The sequence below is a fragment of the Pelophylax lessonae genome, assembly GCF_965119305.1.
Source record: "Pelophylax lessonae genome assembly, chromosome: 12".
Lineage (NCBI taxonomy): Eukaryota > Metazoa > Chordata > Amphibia > Anura > Ranidae > Pelophylax > Pelophylax lessonae.
The window spans coordinates 140,249,488-140,266,297 of NC_138779.1; positions in this window are offsets into that span (position 1 = coordinate 140,249,488).

Sequence of the window (16,810 nt, forward strand, 5' to 3'; positions counted from 1 at the left end):
GCTTCTAATGGCCTCTGCCAGAGGTTCCATTACTAGGGAGAAAATAAGTGGGGACAACGGGCACCCTTGGCCGTTAGTGATTTCAAATTTGTCGGACAGCGCACTTGACCTAAATACCCTGGCCGAAGGTGTTGTATAAAGTGCCGAAATCACAGAGAACATGGGTCCTTGAATCCCAAATTTAGTCAGCGTCGCCCTAAGGTACCCCCAGTGCACCCTGTCAAACGATTTTTCAGCATCTAACGTCAGGAACACCGAGGGCACCTTTCTATTTTCCGCAATCTGCAACAGGTCTAGCATTCTTCTAGGGCCGTCCGGTGCCTGCCGACCCTTCACAAATCCCACCCGATCCGCTTTAATTAAGCTGGGGGTTACCTCTGCCAGTCGTACTGCTAGTATTTTCGCATATAGCTTGAGATCGGAATTTAGGAGGGATATGGGGCGAAAGTTTTGGGGCGCGTCGGGTGGTTTACCAGGCTTGGGAAGTGCAACAATGACTGCCTGCAGCATTTCCTCCGGGAATGAGAAGCGCTGCGCAGCCGCATTAAACATTTTACATAGGTACGGGGTTAGGGTATGCTGAAACGCTTTATAGTACTCGGCCGAGAAGCCGTCCGCTCCAGGGGATTTATTTGGGGGCAGTGATAATATAGCCGTCCGCACCGCCTCCTCTGTTATCGGGGAGGTTTGCAACATCTGTTCTGACACAGAAGGGAGTTGCAACGAGTCTAGGAATGAAGCTATAAGGGAGTCCGAGGGCTGCGGGGTATTCCCGTCATCTTTAAGATTATATAATGAGTTATAATAATTGGAGAAGGCATTAGCGATTGCAGTGGGATGGTGCACTAAATTGTTCGTTTTGGGATCCTTGATAGAGGATAATTTAGCTTTTTGTTGCTGCTTCCTCAAGTAGTTGGCCAGCATCTTACTCGATTTATTGCCCTGGGTGTAGTAGCGCGCTTTGGTGAGGAACAGAAGACGCTGATGGTCCTCTAAAAGCTTGCAGTGGACAAGTAGTCTACAGGCGGTTAGCTCTTCTAGCCTAGGAGGGGTGGGGTCCACTTTATGAGCGGCCTCCAGAGAGCAGAGCCTCTCTAGAAGTGACTTCATGGCCTGTGCCTTTTCTTTCTTGACCCTAGATGCTTGTTGAATTAATAGCCCCCTAGCAAATGCCTTGTGAGCACACCAAAGAGTGAAAATATCCATCCCTGGGGTATCATTATGCTCAAAATACTCCCAGATCCGACCATCCAGCCGCTCCCGGTGGCCCACGTCCCGGAGCAAAGAAGCGTTATTCCGCCACAGATGGACTGGAGTACTCATATGGGGCTCCGAAACCACCATCGAGACCGGAGCATGGTCAGACCAGGACATTGTGTGAATCGTGGATTTTTCAACCACCCTCAGAAATTGCAAGTCAGCCACAAATAGATCCAACCTTGAATAGGATCCATGGGGGGCTGAGTAATAAGTGAAGTCTTTATCCGTAGGGTTAAGACATCGCCACACATCATACAGGTCAGATGAATGTAAGAATTTTTGAAGGGTAGCCCTTGCCTTTCCCTGGGCAGGAGAGCAATCGAGCTGTGCATCCCCAATGCAATTAAAATCCCCACAATACACCGTGAGACCCCTCTTCACATGGTCCACCTTTTTCACAAGCGCTCTCAAAAATCTAATTTGTCCCTGGTTAGGGGCATAAAGATTAACAATTGTATAAGTAATGTTATTAATATCACATATCAATATTAGAAAGCGGCCTGCTTCATCGGTAACCTTATCGTGCAGTTGAAAGGCCACAGAGCTTTTGATCGCGATGAGCACTACCTTCTTCTTGGTATCACCAGAAGAAGTGAAGATATGAGGGTATAATCTGTCAGAACACTTAGGTGGCTTGGACCGTGTGAACTGGGTCTCTTGTACACATACGACATCTCCCTTAAGCGCACGAGCCTCCCACCAGAGAGATCTGCGCTTGAAGGGGCTGTTAAGACCGTGAGCATTAATGGTGATTATATTAATAACCATTTATGGGTAGTAAAAAAAAAAGATGGGCAAACATGGCAGTCCATAAATTTAAAAATAGCAAAAGAAAAATATCCTGCATTGGTGAGAGAGCAAAAATACCTCCCAGTAGGGAGTGGAGGGAACAAGTAGAATCGGAGGAGACAGTACCTGCAGTTCTCACAAACGGACACAGTCACAGACCCTTGCTGGTGCCTTGGACAAAGAGAACAAAAAAGGAATACAGAACATTTAAGGAAGGGTACGGGGTAAACCCCGTCATGCAATAATATCGCAGGCTCAGGTGAAGGGGGTTCTGCTCCTATCACCCGGTCACTCCTGGACTCCGACTCATCCAGGTAGTAAATCCACAAAGGGAAAAGAGGACAAAAAAAACATAAGAAAAGGCAGCATCAAAAGGGGATCCATAATGGGTAGAGGATCCGCAGTGGGCCCCTAAGACGGGTAGCCCTGAAGCCCAGAGGAATGCCAGAAACTCATTTGTTGACCCGTCCCCATTCCGGTTCCAGCCGAGAGGGTTCCGCCCTGGGAGAAGATTCCTGCGGGTCTGGTAGGAGACCCCATTTCTTGGTCAATTCAAAGCCGTCCTCCACCGATCTGATGACATGCGTGCGACCATCTTTGACGATGAGGAGTTTGGTTGGAATACCCCAGGAATACTTTACTTTTTCGAAGTAGTTTGGTCAGAGGTATCAGCTTTTTCCTCGCCGCCATGGTGAATTGTGATAGGTCAGCATACACTGAAAGTCCATGATACAGTTCTGGTAGTGGGGAGGTGTTCCGTGCAAATCGCATGAGGTCATCCTTAATGTGGTAAAAATGGATGCGTGCAATAACATCCCTAGGGATTTTGTCAGGTAGATGTTGCGGCTTTGGTAGGCGATGCGCACGATCCACCACTGCTTCCACAACTGGTGTGTCTGGCATAAGTGCCAACAACATAGCCTGCACATATGTCCTTAGTTCAGAGGGGGAGACAGACTCTGGGACCCCCCGCAGTTTCACATTATTGCGGCGGGCCCTGTCCTCCAGGTCCGCCAGTTTGCTCTTCAGGGTCTCCAAGTCGTCCCCCCTCGCATTATGGTCATCCACCAACTCGTTGTGGGCGATAGAGAACTCCTCCATTTTGTTTTCTATATGGTCCACTCTGCCTCCCAGGTCCACCACCTCCGTTTTGATGCCGTTTACACAGGCCACAATCTCCCTGTGAAAGGCGCCGTTAATGGACATTAGCATGTCTTTCATGGTGACATCCGTGAGCGGTTGCCCCGTTGTGGGAAAGTCCTTAATGTTGGCATAAAATTCTAAGGTACTGTCCAGAGAGCCAGGGCCCGTGCTGTTGTCCCCAGCTCAGCGGTGCGTCTTGGACCTTTTGGGTGCTGTTTTTTGTGGGCTGCAGGATGGGGAGCCTCCCTGGGAGGATCTGCTGCTAGCGGAGGGTGACAACAGGCTCGGATCTCCCCCGATCCCGTGAGGCGATCCGCCCGAGGCTCCGGCGCTTCCAGCCCTTGTGTAGGCCTCGGCGCCATTTTGGGGCCTCGGAGTGCTCGTGGAAGAAAAAAAGTCCGTTAACTTACGGGGTCCTCCGCGGTCCTTTCGTTTCCGCATTGTTGCCAGTGGTGTCCCTAAGGGTTGTGAGGGTCACTGGAGTCGGAGTCGCTCACCCACGTCGCAGGAATCGTTGCGGAGAGACCGGGAGCTTCGGAGCTCTGCACTCATGCGGCCATCTCCGTCGGCTGCCGGCCACGCCCCCCATGATTCTTCTGTTTGTCCCGATGGCCACAGTCACTGAGACAGGAAGTAAGAAGGAATCCAAACTTTTATAGTTGTTTGTCACCAAAGGATAAGTTAAGGGTTAGTTACCCAATTGGGACAAGTGTTGTTAGATGTTAAATATAAGGTGAGGGAGGGCATATATTGCACTGCCTACACCTATGGGACAGTGACAGACCTATAGGATGAGTGCTTATTAATAGGGTTGAGCGGACACCTAGATGTCCGTGTTCGACGGGTTCGGCCTTACTTTAAAAAAAAGTCCGGGTCCGTGTCCCGGACTTTTACCGAACTTTTCCCGGACACCGAACCCCATTGAAGTCAATGGGGACCCGAACTTTAAGGCACTAAAATGGCTCTAAAACACCAAAGGAAAGGGCTAGAGTGCTGCAAATGGCAGCAAAACGTAATTAAGAGCATGGCAAGTGCTCTGCAAACAAATGTGGATAGGGAAATAACTTAAAACAACAAAAAAAAACAGAAAAATAAAACAATGTTCTTCTTCATCTCTGAAGGACGAGGCCCATATGGAGTAGGAGGGAGGTTGAGGTGGTGGTGGATGTGGCGGTGACATAGGCGTGCGCACAGGGTGTGCTGGGTGTGCCTGGGCACACCCTAATCACCTAGGGCACATAGCATTGCCAGTGAGGAGATGGGAAAGATCTCCCTGGGACCTGCTCTGTTCTATTTCTCCTTGCCTACAGGTACATGGCCCCGATACATTACTCTCCCTGCTGGCAAACACATGCATGTGTATTTCAACTTTGGGGTGCACACCTTAATGCAATAGGCTGCGCACACCTATGGGCGGTGTAGGTGGAAGCGGCGGTGGAGGAGGACCAGGGCCGGATTAACAGCATCATGGGCTTGGTGCTGAGGATTTTGAAGGGCCTTAAGGGCCGTGCCTTGCCATGCACCCAGAGGAGGAAGGGTGCAGCCATGCATGCCTAATTCAACATGGGATGCTGTCTCTGAAGCCCATAAACACATCCATGCATCGCCAACTGTCCCTCCTTGTCCGGCCTTCACGCTGTGTGGGGAGGTTCTGAGGGTGCTGCCTGGGGAAGCGAGCATAGAAGCCAGACTTCTGTGTTTACAAGTGACAGAAGAGCGGTAACAGTGAATATGGCCAACCCGGGGCCTATATAAAAGGTAGGGGCCTGGAGCTGCAGCTCCAATAGCCCCTACATTAATCTGGCCCTGAGGAGGAGGACGAGGTAGCCAACACTGCTTCTTTTCAAAAATTTTAAATGAGGGTACACCCCAAAAGAGTGAGAAAGAGCAAAAATGGAACAATGGGTGGGTAAGGTCGGTATCCATTGCTATTCTGCATAAGGTACGGAAAAGTCCCGTGGGATCCATGCCTGGTTCATTTTAATGAACGTGAGCTTGTCCACATTGTCTCTGGACAGGCGGCTGCGCTTGTCTGTTATAACGCCCCCAGCCGTGCTAAATACCCGTTCAGATAATACACTGGCTGCAGGGCACGCCAGCACCTCCAAGGCGTAAAGGGCAAGCTCAGGCCATGTGCCCAATTTGGAGACCCAGAAGTTGAAGGGGGCAGACCCGTCATTCACTACATGTAGGCGTGTGCACACATACTGCTCCACCATGTTGGTAAAATGCTGCCTCCTGCTAAGACGTTCCATCTGAGCTGCTGGTGCTGCTGTTTGTTGTGGCGTGCTGACAAAGCTTTTCCACATTTCGGCCATGCTAACCCTGCCTTCTGAGGTGCTGGCGGTGCCCTGGTTGCGTTGGCGACCTCCTCCTCCTCCTCCTCTGCCTTGTGCTTCCACTGTGGCCCCGCTGTCAGATGGGAATGCCAGCAGCATGGCGTCTACCAGCGTGCGCTTGTACTCGCGCATCTTGCGATCGCGCTCCAGTGAGTGAATTAAGGACGGTACGTTGTCCTTGTAACGGGGATCCAGCAGCGTGGCCACCCAGTAATCAGCACAAGTTAGAATGTGGGCAACTCGGCGGTCGTTGTGGAGACACTGCAGCATGTAATCGCTCATGTGTGCCCGGCTGCCCAGAGGCAACGAAAGGCTGTCCTCTGTGGGAGGTGTATCGTCCGTGTCCTCTGTATCCCCCCAGCCACGCACCAGTGATGGCCATGAGCTGGCCTGGGTGCCACCCTGCTGTGAACATGGTTCCATCTCCTCCTCCAGCTCCTCCTCCTCCTCATCCTCCTCATCCTCCAGAACTGTGCCCCTGCTGGACAATTGCGTCCCTGGCGTTTGCGTGTGCAGGAACCCACCCTCGGAGCCCCTTGCGAATGACTGCCCTGAAAGCCTTGGAAATGTTACCTCTTCATCCTCCTCCTCCTCCTCATCCTGTGCCACATCCTCTTCCATCATCGCCCGAATTGTTTTTTCAAGGAGGCATAGAAGTGGGATAGTTAAGCTGAGAACGGCGTCATTGCCACTGGCCATGTTGGTGGAGTACTCAAAACAGCGCAACAAGGCACACAGGTCTCGCATGGAGGCCCAGTTATTGGTGGTGAAGTGGTGCTGTTCCGCAGAGCGACTCACGCGTGCGTGCTGCAGCTGAAACTCCACTATGGCCTGCTGCTGCTCGCACAGTCTTTCCAGCATGTGCAAGGTGGAGTTCCACCTTGTGGGCACGTCACATATGAGGCGGTGAGCGGGAAGGCCGAAGTTACGCTGCAGCGCTGCCAGGCGAGCAGCAGCAGGGTGAGAACGCCGAAAGTGCGCACAAACGGCCCGTACTTTCTGCAGCAGCTCTGACATATCGGGGTAGTTTTTAAGGAACCTCTGCACCACCAAATTCAGCACATGCGCCAGGCAAGGGATGTGCGTCAAACCGGCTAGGCCCAGAGCTGCTATGAGATTTCGCCCGTTATCGCACACCACCAGGCCGGGCTTGAGGCTCGCTGGCAGCAACCACTCATTTGTCTGCTGTTCCATGCTCCTCCACAACTCCTGCGCGGTGTGTGGTTTGTCCCCCAAACAGGCAAGTTGTAAAACTGCCTGCTGTCGTTTACCCCTGGCCGTGCTGAAGTTGGTGGTGAAGGTGTTACGCTGTCCGGATGAGGAGGCGGTAGAGGATGAGGAAGCGGAGTAGGAGGAGTTAGGAACAGGAGGCAAACTGAAGCGCCCTGCAATCCTCGGTGGTGGAAGGACATGCGCCAAATTGCTATCCGCCTCAGGCCCATCCGCCACTGCATTTACCCAGTGTGCCGTTAGGGAGATATAACGCCCCTGACCGTGCTTACTGGTCCACGTATCCGTAGTTAGGTGGACCTTGGCACAGATGGCGTTGCGCAGTGCACACCTGATATTTTCCCCCACTTGGTTGTGCAGGGAAGGGATGGCTTGCCTGGAAAAGTAGTGGCGGCTGGGCACGACGTACTGTGGGACAGCCACCGACATAAGGTTTTTAAAACTGTGCGTCTCCACCAGACGGAATGACAGCATTTCAAAGGCCAATAATTTTGAAATGCTGGCATTCAGGGCCAGGGATCGCGGGTGGGTAGGGGGGTACTTCCTCTTCCTCTCAAGTGTTTGGGAGATGGAAAGCTGAACGCTTCCACGGGACATTGTGGAGATGGTTGTTGGTGACCCAGGTGGTGGTGTTGCTGACAGATCGTCTGTTTGCGGGGTGGCAGGTGCCGGTATCACTACAGATGTGGCTGGAGCGGCCGAGACTGCAGCAGAAGAGGAAGCAGGATGAGCCAGAGACGTTTCTTGGTTTTGAAGGTGTGTACTCCACTGCAGCTCGTGCTTTGCACTTAGATGCCTGATCATGCAGGTTGTGCTCAGGTTGAGAAGGTTTATGCCTCGCTTCAAGCTCTGATTGCACAGGGTGCAAACCACTCGTGTCCTGTCATCAGCACATTTTCTAAAGAACTTCCACGCTAGAGAACTCCTTTGAGCTGACTTTGGTGCGCTCGTTCCCTTGCTGCGTTGGGCAGTAGCGGGCGTAGTGTCTAGGGCACGGCCGCTCCGCTTCTGCACCCTGCTCCCTCTTCTGCTGTGCTGGTGGCTCTGTGCGACCACCGCCTCTTCCTCCAAACTACTCAGGTCACCTGCATGACGTTCATTCCATGTGGGGTCGAGGACCTCATCGTCCTCCACATCATCTTCCACCCAGTCTTCACCCCTGCCCTCCTTGTCGGTCTCCACAATGCTGAACGCCGCAGCAGTTGGCACCTGCGTTTCGTCATCATCGGAGACGTGCTGCGATGATCCTTGCATGTACTCATCTTGAGAAATAAGTGGTTGGGCATCGCTGCACTCAATCTCTTCCACTTCTGGGGCAGGGCTAGGTGGATGGCCCTGGGAAACCCTGCTGACAGAGTCCTCAAAAAGAATAAGAGACTGCTGTATGGCTTGGGGCTCAGACTGCTGGCCTGATTTGCAAGGGGGTGAGGTGAAAGACGGTTGGACATTGGCTGCAGGTGCCAACTCTGACCTTTCTGCAGTAGACTGGGTGGGAGACAATGTGAAGGAACTGGAGGCACTGTCAGCAGCAAACCAATCTACTATCGCCTCAACTTGTTCTGGCCTCATCACTTCTAGGGGCGTTTGATGCCCTACCAAATACTGATGCAGGTTCTGTCGCCTACTCACACTTGAGGAAGGTGTTTCACTTGTGCGTGTAGCTGGCACAGATCGACCACGTCCTCTCCTTGCAACAGGAGCTCTACCAGCAGCACCACGACCCAGGCCAAGGCCCTTATTTGACGGTCTCCTCATATTTCTGTAATTTAAGATCTTGCCCTAGAAAGGTTTTTATTGAATAGCGGAATAGGAAATATGATCCAAAAAAGTGTATGTATCTCGCACGTACAAAACCACACTAGGCCCCAATTACTATTGTTTCTACCCCTAAAAGGATGGATGAGGAGTAGGAGGAGTATGGAACAGACAGCACCCTCAAATCTTCAGAAGTATGAGATGAACCCCAAAAACTTGGAAAGGTGGATCTCTCTCACACGTACCGACACAGACTATCCCGCAATTCAATTGATCCTCAAAGGTTTTTATTGAATAGCGGAATAGGAAATATGATCAAAAAAAGTGTATGTATCTCGCACGTACACAACCACACTAGGCCCCAATTACTATTGTTTGTACCCCTAAAAGGATGGATGAGGAGTAGGAGGAGGAGTATGGAACAGGCAGCACCCTCAAATCTTCAGAAGTATGAGATGAACCCCAAAAACTTGGAAAGGTGGATCTCACACGTACCGACACAGACTATCCCGCAATTCAATTGATCCTCAAAGGTTTTTATTGAATAGCGGAATAGGAAATATGATCAAAAAAAGTGTATGTATCTCGCACGTACAAAACCACACTAGGCCCCAATTACTATTGTTTGTACCCCTAAAAGGATGGTTGAGCAGTAGGAGCAGGAGTATGGAACAGGCAGCACCCTCAAACCTTCAGAAGTATGAGATGAACCCCAACAACTTGGAAAGGTGGATCTCTCTCACACGTACCAACACAGACTATCCCCCAATTTAACTGATCCCCAAAGGTTTTTGATTAAATAGCGGAATAGAAAATATGATCCAAAAAAAGTGTATGTATATCACACGTACACAACCACACTAGGCCCCAATTACTATTGTTTGTACCCCTAAAAGGCTAGATGAGGAGTAGGGGGAGTATGGAACAGGCAGCACCCTCAAACCTTCAGAAGTATGAGATGAACCCCAACAACTTGGAAAGGTGGATCTCTCTCACACGTACCAACACAGACTATCCCCCAATTTAACTGATCCCCAAAGGTTTTTGATTAAATAGCGGAATAGAAAATATGATCCAAAAAAAGTGTATGTATATCACACGTACACAACCACACTAGGCCCCAATTACTATTGTTTGTACCCCTAAAAGGCTAGGAGTAGGGGGAGTATGGAACAGGCAGCACCCTCAAACCTTCAGAAGTATGAGATGAACCCCAACAACTTGGAAAGGTGGATCTCTCTCACACGTACCAACACAGACTATCCCCCAATTTAACTGATCCCCAAAGGTTTTTGATTAAATAGCGGAATAGAAAATATGATCCAAAAAAAGTGTATGTATATCACACGTACACAACCACACTGGGCCCCAATTACTATTGTTTGTACCCCTAAAAGGCTAGATGAGGAGTAGGGGGAGTATGGAACAGGCAGCACCCTCAAACCTTCAGAAGTATGAGATGAACCCCAACAACTTGGAAAGGTGGATCTCTCTCACACGTACCAACACAGACTATCCCCCAATTTAACTGATCCCCAAAGGTTTTTGATTAAATAGCGGAATAGAAAATATGATCCAAAAAAAGTGTATGTATATCACACGTACACAACCACACTAGGCCCCAATTACTATTGTTTGTACCCCTAAAAGGCTAGATGAGGAGTAGGGGGAGTATGGAACAGGCAGCACCCTCAAACCTTCAGAAGTATGAGATGAACCCCAACAACTTGGAAAGGTGGATCTCTCTCACACGTACCAACACAGACTATCCCCCAATTTAACTGATCCCCAAAGGTTTTTGATTAAATAGCGGAATAGAAAATATGATCCAAAAAAAGTGTATGTATATCACACGTACACAACCACACTAGGCCCCAATTACTATTGTTTGTACCCCTAAAAGGCTAGATGAGGAGAAGGGGGGGTATGGAACAGGCAGCACCCTCAAACCTTCAGAAGTATGAGATGAACCCCAACAACTTGGAAAGGTGGATCTCTCTCACACGTACCAACACAGACTATCCCCCAATTTAACTGATCCCCAAAGGTTTTTGATTAAATAGCGGAATAGAAAATATGATCCAAAAAAAGTGTATGTATATCACACGTACACAACCACACTGGGCCCCAATTACTATTGTTTGTACCCCTAAAAGGCTAGATGAGGAGTAGGGGGAGTATGGAACAGGCAGCACCCTCAAACCTTCAGAAGTATGAGATGAACCCCAACAACTTGGAAAGGTGGATCTCTCTCACACGTACCAACACAGACTATCCCCCAATTTAACTGATCCCCAAAGGTTTTTGATTAAATAGCGGAATAGAAAATATGATCCAAAAAAAGTGTATGTATATCACACGTACACAACCACACTAGGCCCCAATTACTATTGTTTTTACCCCTAAAAGGCTAGATGAGGAGTAGGGGGGGGGTATGGAACAGGCAGCACCCTCAAACCTTCAGAAGTATGAGATGAACCCCAACAACTTGGAAAGGTGGATCTCTCTCACACGTACCAACACAGACTATCCCCCAATTTAACTGATCCCCAAAGGTTTTTGATTAAATAGCGGAATAGAAAATATGATCCAAAAAAAGTGTATGTATATCACACGTACACAACCACACTAGGCCCCAATTACTATTGTTTGTACCCCTAAAAGGCTAGGAGTAGGGGGAGTATGGAACAGGCAGCACCCTCAAACCTTCAGAAGTATGAGATGAACCCCAACAACTTGGAAAGGTGGATCTCTCTCACACGTACCAACACAGACTATCCCCCAATTTAACTGATCCCCAAAGGTTTTTGATTAAATAGCGGAATAGAAAATATGATCCAAAAAAAGTGTATGTATATCACACGTACACAACCACACTAGGCCCCAATTACTATTGTTTGTACCCCTAAAAGGCTAGATGAGGAGTAGGGGGAGTATGGAACAGGCAGCACCCTCAAATCTTCAGAAGTATGAGATTGTGTTCACTGTACCCCACAAAGATTGAGTTCACTGCACCCCACAATGATTGTGTTCACTGCACCCCACAAAGATTGTGTTCACTGCACCTCACAAAGATTGTGTTCACTGTACCCCCCAAAGATTGTGTTCACTGCACCCCACAAAGATTCTGTTCACTGTACCCCACAAAGATTGTGTTCACTGCACCCTAAAAGGATGTTGTTCACTGCACCCCACAAAGATTGTGTTCACTGCACCCTAAAAGGATGTTGTTCACTGCACCCCAAAAAGATTGTGTTCACTGTACCCCCCCAAAGATTGTGTTCACTGCACCCCACAAAGATTGTGTTCACTGCATCCCAAAAAGATTGTGTTCACTGTACCCCCCAAAGATTGTGTTCACTGCACCCCAAAAAGATTGTGTTCACTGTACCCCCCAAAGATTGTGTTCACTGCACCCCACAAAGATTCTGTTCACTGTACCCCACAAAGATTGTGTTCACTGCACCCCAAAAAGATTGTGTTCACTGTACCCCCCCAAAGATTGTGTTCACTGCACCCCACAAAGATTCTGTTCACTGCACCCCACAAAGGATTTTGTTCACTGCACCCCAAAAAGATTGTGTTCACTGCACCCCAAAAAGGATTTTGATCACTGCACCCCAAAAAGGATGTTGTTCACTGCACCCCAAAAATGATTTTGTTCACTCCACCCCAAAAAGATTGTGTTCACTGCACCCCACAAAGATTGTGTTCACTGCACCCCCCAAAGATTGTGTTCACTGCACCCCACAAAGATTCTGTTCACTGTACCCCACAAAGATTGTGTTCACTGCACCCCAAAAAGATTGTGTTCACTGCACCCCAAAAAGGATGTTGTTCACTGCACCCCAAAAAGGATGTTGTTCACTCCACCCCAAAAAGATTGTGTTCACTGCACCCCACAAAGATTGTGTTCACTGCACCCCAAAAAGATTGTGTTCACTGCACCCCAAAAAGGATTTTGTTCACTGCACCCCAAAAAGGATGTTGTTCACTCCACCCCAAAAAGATTGTGTTCACTGCACCCCAAAAAGATTGTGTTCACTGCACCCCACAAAGGATTTTGTTCACTGCACCCCAAAAAGATTGTGTTCACTGCACCCCAAAAAGGATGTTGTTCACTGCACCCCAAAAAGGATTTTGTTCACTGCACCCCAAAAAGATTGTGTTCACTGCACCCCACAAAGGATTTTGTTCACTGCACCCCACAAAGATTGTGTTCACTGCACACCAAAAAGGATTGTGTTCACTGCACCCCAAAAAGATTTTGTTCACTGCACCCCAAAAAGATTGTGTTCACTGCAGCCCAAAAAGATTGTGTTCACTGCAGCCCAAAAAGATTGTGTTCACTGCAGCCCAAAAAGATTGTGTTCACTGCAGCCCAAAAAGATTGTGTTCACTGCAGCTCACACACAGAAAAATGGATGTGGATCACTGACACCTGCCTATCTCCAATCCCACACCACACAGCAATATCGATTGTAGTTTGTAGAACACAGTTTCCCTAAAATTCAGCAGACTCTGTCCCTAACAGGATTGAGAAGAGATCGTAGATCAGGATTGAGTGCAGATTCACCCCACCCCCCACACAGCAATATCGATTGTAGTTTTTAGAAGACACTGACCCTATAATTCAGCAGACTCTATCCCTAAAATGCCTACAACTCGCCCTGCCTAAACACTCCGACCTGTCCCTCAATTCTATCCGGACACAAATGGTTTTTTCCTGCCTATCTTTCCCTAATCAGCAGCCAGCACATTGATGTGTGCTCTGTCCCTTAGCTAAGCAGCAGAATGACGCTGCTGCGGCGGCTGCCTCGAACTTATAAAGACTTGGTCACATGCTTCAGACGGCCAATCACAGCTACTAAGACATTTGCAGGCATGGCTGGGATGGCTTAAGGCACACCAGTTAAACGATTGTTGATTGGCTGTTGAAAGCCCGCCATGAAAAGAGCGCCAAAGCATGCAAAACCCGGAAATAAAACGACCAAACACGGATTTTTACCCGAACATACAGTAAAGTGTCCGTGTCCGTGTTCGGGTAAAAAAAATCCAATTATTCGGTACGAACACGAATAATACAGTCCGTGTTCGCTCAACACTACTTATTAATATTAAGTACTATTAATTTAAATATGAATTATAATTGGTTAATAATAAAAAGTCAGTTTTGAACCGTTTTTTTCTAGGAGCTGAAGCATATATAAGTGCATAACTGCATCAGCAGTTCAACAGTCGGCGGGGATAGAAGAAGAAGAAGATTGTGCTGTTTGTGTTACTATGCAGTCCTTACTTCAAGCTATCCTTGAGAGAGCTGGTTCTGCGGGCAGGGATGACTGGATGCGCCGCTGTTTAGCCATTCAGGATGATCCAGTTGGTGACGTTCTCCCTTCATTTCCCTCTCACCCATCTACGTCTGCTTTTCATCCTCAATTGCCTCCATCTATCCTCCGGACTCTCCCATCAGATCCCCATCGCCATCTTCCTCCGTTGGTTCGTCAGAGATCTCCGCCTTCTACTCGTCATGTATCTCCGCCTTCTGTCCGTCATAGCTCCCTGCCTTCTCTGAGTCACGGATCACTGCCTATTGACTTTTCGCCTGCTCGTGGATTTCCGTCTGAAGCCCCAGGGCCGTTGGCTCCGGGGCATGCACATGTTCCGTCATCGGGCAGAGAGCTGAGAAGGAAGAAGAAGCCTCGCCGGTTAGAATCCCCTTCTGCTCCATGTCGCCCTGCAGCTGCTAAAAAGAGCAGGGATGTCCCAAAACACACTGGGCGTCATATTAATTAAAATGTAAATGTTTAGAATCCTTTTATTGAGGATTCTTCACCCCCAACCCCTGTATACTGTTCTTCCTTACAGGTTTCTGGACAGGATTCTGTGCGGCCAGTTTTGGTGCCCCCTGTTGGTTGTGATGAAGCGGTGCCTGCCCAAGATCCTATAGCGCCTGCTGAAAATATGTCAGTTGGTGGTGAGTCTGATAATTTGAGATTGTTATTAGATTTAGCTTGCTCCTTTTCTGTTTTGATAAATCAATGTACTGCTGTACCTCAATTGCCTAATGTTGCTCCTGTACGGAATGATACTTGCACTGTCAATGTACCTGTTGAAGGAGTTTCTTCGGTTGCTACTGCACCTTCTATTCCAGTTTTATCTATGCTTACTGCCAATGCTACTACTGTCCCTGAAAGTTATTACAAAGAAGCTATGACGTGCGTACTTTCGCCGTTAGGCTTTCATTTGAGTAATAGAGTAAAAGAAAAAATATGCCAGGAGGATTATGTAGATATATTATCTATATTACCTTCTTCAAAAGAAAATAGAACGGAAAAAAGGGATGTGGATAAATCTGAAGATGACAAGCGTAGGACACCCGTAAGATCATTTAATAATTGGCTGCAGGCTTTTTGTATCTACGCTAGTGTAATGGGTGAAAAACACCCTGAGCGTCTCTCGAATTGTGGGGTTTGAATTTCCGTGACCGTAATATTTTACTTCATTCAGATAATATGGGTGTTGTTTATGCCATCAACTGTTTGTCTTCTAAATCTTTGTCAGTATTGGCTGTTTTACTTATTTAGTTTTTAAATGTTTATATCTTAATGTTTGGATCAAAGCCAAATATATTCCGGGTGTGTCAAATTTAATTGCTGATTCTCTGTCCCATTTACATCTGGACGGTTTTTGGGAATTGGTACTGAATGCAGACGCTTCTGGCAGTTTATGCCCGCCACATTTGTGGGGACTGGTGTTACTCCTCTTCAGCAGGCTATTCGCAGTTCTGTGGCATCTTCCACGTGGGCACAATATCTAGCCACGTGGCGTTTGTGGTGCTGTTTTTCTATTCTCTTGATAATAATTCTAATTTATCATTTGAAGGTTTGGTTTTGACTTTTGTTGATTTTTTGATGTCTCCTGCATATTCTTATTCACACATTCCGAAAACTCTGAGTGGTGTTTCGTTTTTCTTGAAATTATCCAACGCCCCTTCTTGCATGGATTTCTTCTATTAAACAGGCTTTAAGAGGTTATCGGAGACAGCATGTTTCTGTGGATAATAGAGTGCCCATTTCGGCAGCTCTTTTAGAACGTTTATGTTCAGCTACTGGTGAAGTTTGTTTTTCGCCATTTGAATCTTTATTATTTAGAGTGGCCTTTAGCCTCTGTTTTTTTGGTGCCTTTAGAATCTCTGAATTGTTACTGAGTAATTCTAGTGGAATTACTGGGTTTCAATATTCGGATTTGAAGATTGATTTAATTCAGCTTTTCCTATGCCGTAGTAAAACATCAGATCAGATGGGTCGGGGTCATTCGATCCCCCTTCGAAAATTGCAAGATTCTTCAGTGTGTGTTGTTTCGCTGATTCTTGAATGTTGGTCAGTTCGTCCGGATGGTTTACTTCTTCTGTTACATTTGTCTGGCCATCCTCTTACTGTATACCAGTTCAATTCTGTTTTACGGAAATGTTTGCTTAAATTAGATCTTCTTCACCTCCATATTACTTCGCATTCTTTCCATAGGGGCAGCTACTGAAGCTGCTATGTTGGGTTTATCTGCTCCTGAGTCCTGATATAAAACGTATTGGTGGGTGGAATTCTAATTGTTATCGTTTATATGTTAGACCTAATTTTTCTGTTTGATTTAAGATGCACTAAGACACGTTTGGATTATAGGTCATTCCTTCATGTTCTGGGCCTCCAGTTGAACAGCTCTAAGTTATGGTTCCAACTTGGGTTTTTCTATGGACTTATTTCAAGTTTGGTGGTTTGGAAAAAGGGGTATGCAATGGCATGAGTTACGAGATTCTTTGTCTTTTTTGTTTTTACATTGGCCTTTTCCTTCTTTTATAGTTATTCATTTGGGGGGAAATGATGTTGGTTCCTATAGGACTTTAGATATTATTTAAAAAATTAGATTGGAATTTATGCAATTGCATTAGTTATTTCCCAGTTCAATTTTTTTTTTCATTTTTTTCAGAAATTGTTCCTTGATTTTTGTGGTCGATTTTGCCCGATTTCATTTTTGTCAGAAAATTCGTAAATGGATTATTAGAGCTGTAGCTAAATTTATGCATTCTGTCAATGGTTTTTCTTATCTACATATTGACTTGGAAGGTGATTTCCCAGGTTTTTATCACTCGGACAATGTTCATTTGTCCGATATTGCTTTAGATATTTTTAATCTTGGTTTGCAGAATTGTATTGAACTGGCCTCAGTTCGGGTGGGGTGCCAGGCTCCTTGTGTGTGAGCCTGGCGTGTGGATGGTTGTTGTTGATTGATATTAACTCGAG